Below are 8,382 nucleotides of genomic sequence, written 5' to 3' on the forward strand. Positions count from 1 at the left end.
TCTGGGGCCTATCATGGGGAGGAGGGAGGGGGGAGGGATTGCATTGGGAGTTATACATGATATAAATGATGAATTTATGGGTGCTGACGAGTTGATGGGTGCAGCACACCAACATGGCACAAGTATACATATGTAACAAACCTGCACATTATGCACATGTACCCTAGAACTTAAAGTATAATAAAAAATTAAAAATTAAAAATTAAAAAAAAAAGAAATGAATTAGGAAAGATAATTATTGTGTTAGCAACCATCTCTGGCTAATGTCAACTTCTTGGTTGTCAAAATAAGTAATGAGTGTTATCACTGAACTGTTCTATCGGGAAACAATGCAAATAAAGCAGTTGCTTTTGTAATATGAAAAAAAAAAAAAAAAAGAAATACACTGAAGACATGATTCCTTTGAACTCTATCTTTATTTTTGTCCGTTAAGAATTAGGTTGTCATTTAGACAGTTATTCTCTTTAACATATCTTTTCCTCTAGTTACTTTTCAGATTTTCTATTGGTCTTTGATGTCCTGTCATTTTATGTTAATTTGGTTTTAGTTATCTTGTCTGAAGTCTGATGGTTTCTAAAAATATAGGAACTGATACATTTTATCACTTTTGGGAAAATCTCCACATTGCTTCTGCCCAACTTTCTTCCAGAACTGCAGAAGCATGTTAGCTGTTCTAGCTGTAGCTTCAATGTCTCTGACCTTCTAGCCTTATATTTTCTATCTCTTGGTCTCTTTACGCTTCATTCTGGGTAGTTATCTTCCAATTCACTAATTCTTTCTTCTGTTTAATGAGTTGTTAACTCTATTGGATTCTCAAAATTGATAACTTTTTTTGTCTTATTGTTTTAGAAGTCGAAATGAACTTTTGTTCTCCTTATATAAATCATTTTTCTAATGGAGAAACTAAACCAAGTATTCCCAAAACCAAGTTCTTAAAAAAGAGTTTCTTTAAACTTTTAGTATATCTGACATGAAAGTGGTAATGATTTTTCCTTTTGTAATACTTTGGTCAAAGAACAGAATAAAAGCAATGTCTAGGCATCCTCCTGCAATTTGGAAGAAACTGGAAATTGATTTAATGTGAATAGCTTTTTTTGGATAGTAGCTTATCTGTTGCTGGTTCATCACCATAAACTCCCCTCACAGGGAAATTCAAGGAGCAGTACTGGATCTCAAAATGTCATTAAAATTAATCAAATACAGTCTCTCAACCACAGCTCCACCGTTTTATTCCATGATTTAAATTTTACTGTTTTTATGAGCAGAAATCAAGACTTCTTAGTTTATAACAATCTTTAAAAGATCAAATAGTAAAGCAGTACTTACAAGTTTATCAAAAAATGAAGGACATCTGATATAAGTACACTTTAAGCCCCATGGACAAAAAACTGAATCTGTTGCTTCTGTGGAATTCCACCATTTAATCCCTATCCATGAATATCATTTTGGTTATACAACTATAACCTTCGAACTCCATTGTCACTCACTCAAGTGTGACAGAAGATCTGAGGTCTTACCTCTGTTTGACAATTTGGTCCTAAACCAGCTCTTTAGAAATAAAAGCTTGCTCACAAAATGTGTTATTTGCTTTATCTTTCTTATGAGGGAATTTTATTTATATGAAAAACTACATTGTTTCTATAGTGGTCATAGTGAAAGGAGGATTGGTTGAAGGTCATCCATAAATAATTAATTGCTTAAGCAATGTATTGTAAAATAACTACACTTAATTTCTAAATCTAAGTGTATTGAACTTGACTTGAACTTTATGGTTTACTGTTGTAACTTTCCCACAATGATGATCTTTTTAAAATTACTTATTTTCCAAGTTATGTATTTAAATATTTCAAAAACAAATCACTTCATAAGATAGATGAAGATATAGCTGATTACAATGATGATGGCAGTGAAAGGGAGAATGCTATTTCATAAATGTGATTTCAGGCTTGTTTCTAAGTACTGGAGTTCAAGGTGATGAGAGAACACTATTATTCTTCCTCATGGCCTCATAATTCTTCTATGATTCTCAGTATCAGGCCTAGACAAATACCCTCATATGGTATTTCATCAAGAATAATGTAAAACCAATGCATTTTCAATGATTTATTTGCTTTTATTTTTTTACTACAATTTAAAAAGTTGATAACATAAGTGACCTCTCCAACAATTAGGACTCTATTTTGGGATTTTTTTTTTTTTTTTTTGGCATTTTTGAATAAGAACATGGACAAATATCCCATGCAATAATACAGTATATCAACTTTATTTATTCTTTTAATAGAAACATTAGCAAGCCAAATTCTTGCAAATGCTTTTTCACATTCTTCGCTATGGTGACTAAATCTGGATTATTTTACTATAGCAGTCAAAGTAGCATTATATATGCACAAACATACTCCAAGATCATGCTAAATATGTTTTATAACTTAAAATTTGCCTTTCTATGATTTTTTCTCTAATGTAGGGCCAAAAAATTTATAGTAACAAAATATTTAACCCAACACACCAGGGTACACATGAGTAGTTGTGAAATTAAAATGCTAATAATATGAATATAAATATTTCACTTAGAGACACACTTTTGGATATATTTAATTTATTTAATATCCATTGTACTATAATTTACCAGAAATTCATGAATTTCTAACACTTTCAAATGTGTATAATAAAGAATCAAATTGGAATTTACAAAAGTGTGTATCAATAATAAATATTCAAATTTTGATGTTTCAAATTCTTATTTGCACTGAGAAGGCAGATTCACAGTTCTTGCTTATCTCTCCTTTTTTAAAATTAATATAAGAAAAGTTTTGGGCTAGGTCTGGTGGCTCACACCTGTAATCCCAGCATTTTGGGAGGCTGAGACAGGTGGATTGCCTGAGCACAAGAGTTCAAGCCCATCCTGGGCAACATGGCAAAACCATGTCTCTACAAAAAAATAGAAAAAATTAGCAGGGTGTGGTGGTGCACGCCTGTTGTCCTAGCTACTCAGGAGGCTGAGATGGGAGAATCACTTGAGCCCAGGTGGTGGAGGTTGCATTGAGCCAAGATTGCAGTTGTGCACTCCAGCCTGGGCAACAGAGCGAGACCCTGTCTCAAAATAAAAATAGAAAACTTTTAAATTTTAACTTGGATTTCTTAGTACCCTAATGCTCTATTCTCCTTTATTCAGCAAAAACTCTAATTACAATGGTATCTACGAGAATATGCTGTGTCACCCTAATTTTATACTTAGAAATGTACTTTATGCTCCTGCTTTTTTAACATTTTTTATTGTGGAGCATAACATACATATAGAGAGTAATAACACCTAATAACCGGAAAGAGAAAAAATTATAACGTTAACATCAATGGTACCACACCTTGGTCAGAAAATAGAATTTGTGAGCAATCCAGATATACCCATATATGTCTTCTTGTTGATATTTTCCTCCCTTCTGACTATCCCAATTATTATGATGATCACTTATATGTTTCACTGTAGAGTTTTATCACCGATGTAATAAATTACAATGCATTAAAAATAATGTTTTTCAAACTTATGTAAATGAGATTATACTAAATGTGTTTTCCATCTTGATGATTCCTCCCACATCTGCGAGTATTATTATCTATGTAGCCCCAATTTGTTCATTTTCTTTATTGTATTATTCTGTTGTAAACATGTCAGTCTTGTTTGTTAATTTTGATCACTGTATAGTATTCCATTGTATAAATCTGCCACAATTTCTTAATCCATTTGGAGAACTGATAGACGTTTGGAGGACTTCTCAACTTTAGCTATTGAAACTCAGTGATAAGCATGTGTATGTATATGTATTCTGATAAGAGTGAAAATACTGGGTCTTAGGATGTGATCTTTCATCTTAATGAGATAATGCCATACTCAGCCGAAATGATGGCACAGATTTATAATTCTAGGAGTAGTGTATGAAAATTCCCATTGTGATATATCCTTTCCAAAATAAGTAATGTCAGCCTAATATATACACTTTTTTATTTATATAAAATATTATTAAACAATATTTTCCAAATCCTTTTCTATTCTTATTCAGAATGTATTTTCTCTTCAAAAAAATTACATTAATATTTTTTCATTCTATGACTGTTATTTCACATACACACAATAATGCCTTGTATGTTATACATATTTATTTGTATTTTATTATAAATTTATTTAACCCTTTTTTTTCAAATCTCAAATACCCTTTCATTATAAGCAAGTGTAAGTACACTGGAGATACTTCCTTTAATCAATCATTATGTCAACTGACTTTGAAAAAATATAATCAGTTAACAGCATACTGTAAGGAAAATTTCAAGATTGTTTAACAACTCTTAAAAGGATTCAAAGAAAAAAATGTTGAAATATAAAAATAGTCTACAAGTTTAACATAGGTATCCATGGGAAAATATAAATATATTATTGTTCTTATTGAAAAAATGATTGGTAGTAAACTTACCATGTCCGAATTTTTTTAAAGGCAAGTCTGATATCACTGGTCAAAATTCCCTTTAAGGTCCTGACTTTAACTCCTATACCTGATTCCTGAATGTGCAGTAATGTTCTTGTTCCTTTTAAATTCTGTGACCAATGTCAAACAGGAAAGCATCTCAATATGCCAATGGATGAAATCAATGCTGTCTTTATGGAAAACATGATAATTTCCAAAACAGCTCAAATTAACTCCAATTCAAACACAATGTCCTTGCTGTAAGAAAAAATTTTCCACATTGTTGTTGAAGTGAAAGCTGATTTCTCACCTACTAGCATGCCAATGAAGAGTTTTTTAATTGTTCTGCAATTTTTTCCTTGTTTAACCTCTCCATAATTGGTATTCAGCAACTTCAGTTGTAGGATCAATTTTACACCCAATATTCAGATGATACATTGGTTGTATAACCTGGTAAATGGAGCTTGGGCATAACTAGGATCATCACCAAAGTAGGTTTATTTTTTCAATGCCAGTAATATGTAGAATGAATCCCAATTTTTCCTACCAAAAACATTTAAGGTTTTCTTGGGAACCTCAGAAAGGCCAATAGTCCTTAAATCCTGGTGGCTACTAAAACTTTTGTATAACTTATTGTTAGCAAGTTCATTAATCGAAACACACACACATACACACACACTCACCCCCTCATGGATGGAAGGAATTGATGTCTTCTAATTTCCAAAATGAAAAATTAATTTCAGGGAGATCATTCAGGTAAAAATAGCCCTATTTTCCCATTTGGGCTTTTCAGCCCATTTTCAATATTCATCAAACTTATCTCTCATGCTGAGGGCTTTGACTAAGTTTTTCTCTAGAGTCTAGTTAATATTTAAATATTTATTGTTTAATTAAAATACTCAGCAATTGTGTGACTATTTTGGGTCACTTGAAAAACACATTTTCCATTAAAGAGTCTAGAGTTCTTTGTATATGAATATTTGGTTTCATTTTTCTCTGTTTAATTAATTTTTCATTTCTTAATGGTTTAAGAGGAATAGATGTTCAAATCAGTCTCCAATCTTGGATTTTATTTCTTTTCCATTTTTATAGTATAACTGTTTCTAAGAGAGGATTTTTGGAGTCAGACTGCCAAGACAGGAAACCAGATTTTCTGCTTCATATAGCTGTGCTCTGAAACTTCATTTTACAACTACTCTCTGCCTCAGTATAATCATCTGTAAAACTCAGATGACAATAATAGATGACAATAATATTCTCTTTGGGTAGTCTTTATGAGGAGTAAGTATACTATTTGTATAACTGCTTTCAATTTTACCTGTCTTGTACAGGCAGGAACCAAAGATTATTAATGTTTCATATGATCTTGAGTTACTTGATACATAAAAGTTACCAGGGAGAACGTCCTTTTTTTTGAAGGGCAGGAAGGGAGACAGAGTCTTGATCTGTCACCCAGGCTGGAGTACAGTGGCTTGATCACAGCTCACTGCAGCCTCAAACTTTTGGGCTCAAGTGGTCCTCCCACCTCACCTTCTAGAGTAACTGGGACTACAGGCATTCACCACAACACCAGGATAATTTGTTTTTATTTTTGTGTAGAGACAGACTCTCCCTGTGTGCCCAGTCTGGTCTTCAACTCCTGTTCTCAAGTAATCCCCTCAACTTGGCCTCCCAAAGTGCTTGGATACAGGCATGAACAACCACACCTGGCTGAGAACTTCCGTTTTCGAACAGAACACATAAGCTTCAGAAAAGCATGATATTCGTCTGCTACAACTAGGATAAGAGAAATAAAAGGCCGAAATTATTTTCTCAATTCATCACAGAGCTCTAAAAGCAAGAATGACCAGCTGAACTGAAATCCAGTACAAAGAGAGTCTTTGTAGATTGCAGTTATATATTCAGTGCAATCCCTATCAAATCCCAGCAGATGTTTTATCACAGGAAGTGGAAAACTACTCTTAAAATATATCTGGAAATGCCAACTGACAAGAAAACGAAAAGAAATTGTTAAAAAGTAATAAATTTGGAGGAATACACTTTATGATTTCAAAGCTTACCTCAAAGCTGCACTAATCAGGATTCTATGGTACTTGCATTATGGTAGACAAAAAGAACAATGAAACACAACTGAGAGTCCAGAAATTAACACCAATATTCATGATCAATTGACTTCAAAAAATGGACTACTGCAATTCGATAGGAATTCATCCTTTTTCTCAACTGACAATGCTGGGAAAAGTTGAAGAAGCCTACCTCAAGGAATTTAATAATCAATTTCCCTAAGCTCAAGGATAAGGAAAGGATTCTGAAAGCAGCAAAAGAAAATAAACAAATAATGTACAATGGAGCTCCAGTATATACAGCAGCAGACTTTTCAGTGGAAAAAGACCAGGAGAGAGTGGCATGACATTTTGAAAGTGCTGAAGGAGAAAAGATTTTTAACCTAGAATAGTGTAACTGGAGAACATATCCCTCAAACGTGAAAGAGAAATTAAGATTTTTCCATAACAGCAAAAGCTGAGGGATTTCATCAGCATCAGATCTGTCCTATACGAGATGTTAAAAGGATTGCTTTAGTCAGAAAGAAAAAGACATTAACGAGCAATAAGTGATCACCTGAAGCTACAAAACTCACCGGTAATAGTAAGGAGACAGAAAAACACAGACTAGTATAACACAGTAAATGTGGTGCATAAACCTCATTTAAGTAGAAAAACCAAATGATGAACCAATAAAAAATATAGCAGAGTGGCTGGCAAGATGGCCGAATAGAAACAGCTCCAGTCTGTAACTCCCAGCAAGATCAATGCAGAAGGTGGGTGATTTCTGCATTTCCAACTGAGTTACATGGCTCATCTGTCTGGGACTGGTTAGACAATGGGTGCAGCCCACGGAGTACGAGCGAAAGGAGGGTGGGATATCGCCTCAGCTGGGAAGTGCAAGGGGCAGGGAACTCCCTCCCCTAGCCAAGGGAAGCAGTAGGGACCATGCAATGAGGGACAGTGCATTCTGGTCCAGATACTATGCTTTCCCCATGGTCTTCATAGCCCACAAACCAGTAGATTTCCTCCAGTGCCTATGCCACCAGAGCCTTGGGTTTCAAGCACAAACCTGGTGACCGTTTGGTCAGACACCAAGCTAGCTGCACAAGCTTTTTTTTCATACTCCAGTGGTGCCTGGAATGGCAACAAGACAGAACAATTCACTCCCCCAGAAAGGGGGCTGAAGCCAGGGAACCAAGTGGTCTTGCTCAATGCATACCATACCCTTGGTATCCACCAAGCTAAGATCCACTGGCTTGAAATTCTCACTGCCAGTACAGCAGTCCAAAGTCAACCTGTGATGCTTGAGCTTGCTCAAGGGAGGGATGTCTGCCATTACTGAGGCTTGAGTAGGCAATTTTCCCCTCACAGTGTAAACAAGCCACAAGGAAATTCGATTTGGGCAGAGCCCACTGCAGCTCTGCACAGCTGCTATAGCCAAACTGCCTCTCTAGAGTCCTCCTATCTGAGCATGGCATCTCTGAAAGAAAGGTAGCAGCCTCAGTCAGGGACTGAGAGGTACAACTCCCATCTCCCTGGGACAGAGCACCTAGGGGTAGAAGCAGCTGTGGGTGCAGCATCAGCAGACTTAAACGTTCCTGCCTACCAGCTCTGAAAAGAGCACCAGATCTCCCAGCACAGTGCTTGAGCTCTGCTAAGGGACAGACTGCCTTCTCAAGTGGGTCCCTGACCTCCGTACCTCTTGACTGGGAGACACCTCCCAGCAGGTGTCAACAGGCACCTCATACAGGAGATCTCTGGCTGGCATCTAGCCAGTAACCCTCTGGGACAAAGCTTCCAGAGGAAGGAACAGGCAGCAATCTTTGCTGTTTTGCAGCCTCTGCTGGTGATACCCAGGCAAACAAGGTCTGGAGTAGACCTAC

The sequence above is a fragment of the Piliocolobus tephrosceles genome, chromosome 10, assembly GCF_002776525.5.
Source record: "Piliocolobus tephrosceles isolate RC106 chromosome 10, ASM277652v3, whole genome shotgun sequence".
NCBI lineage: Eukaryota > Metazoa > Chordata > Mammalia > Primates > Cercopithecidae > Piliocolobus > Piliocolobus tephrosceles.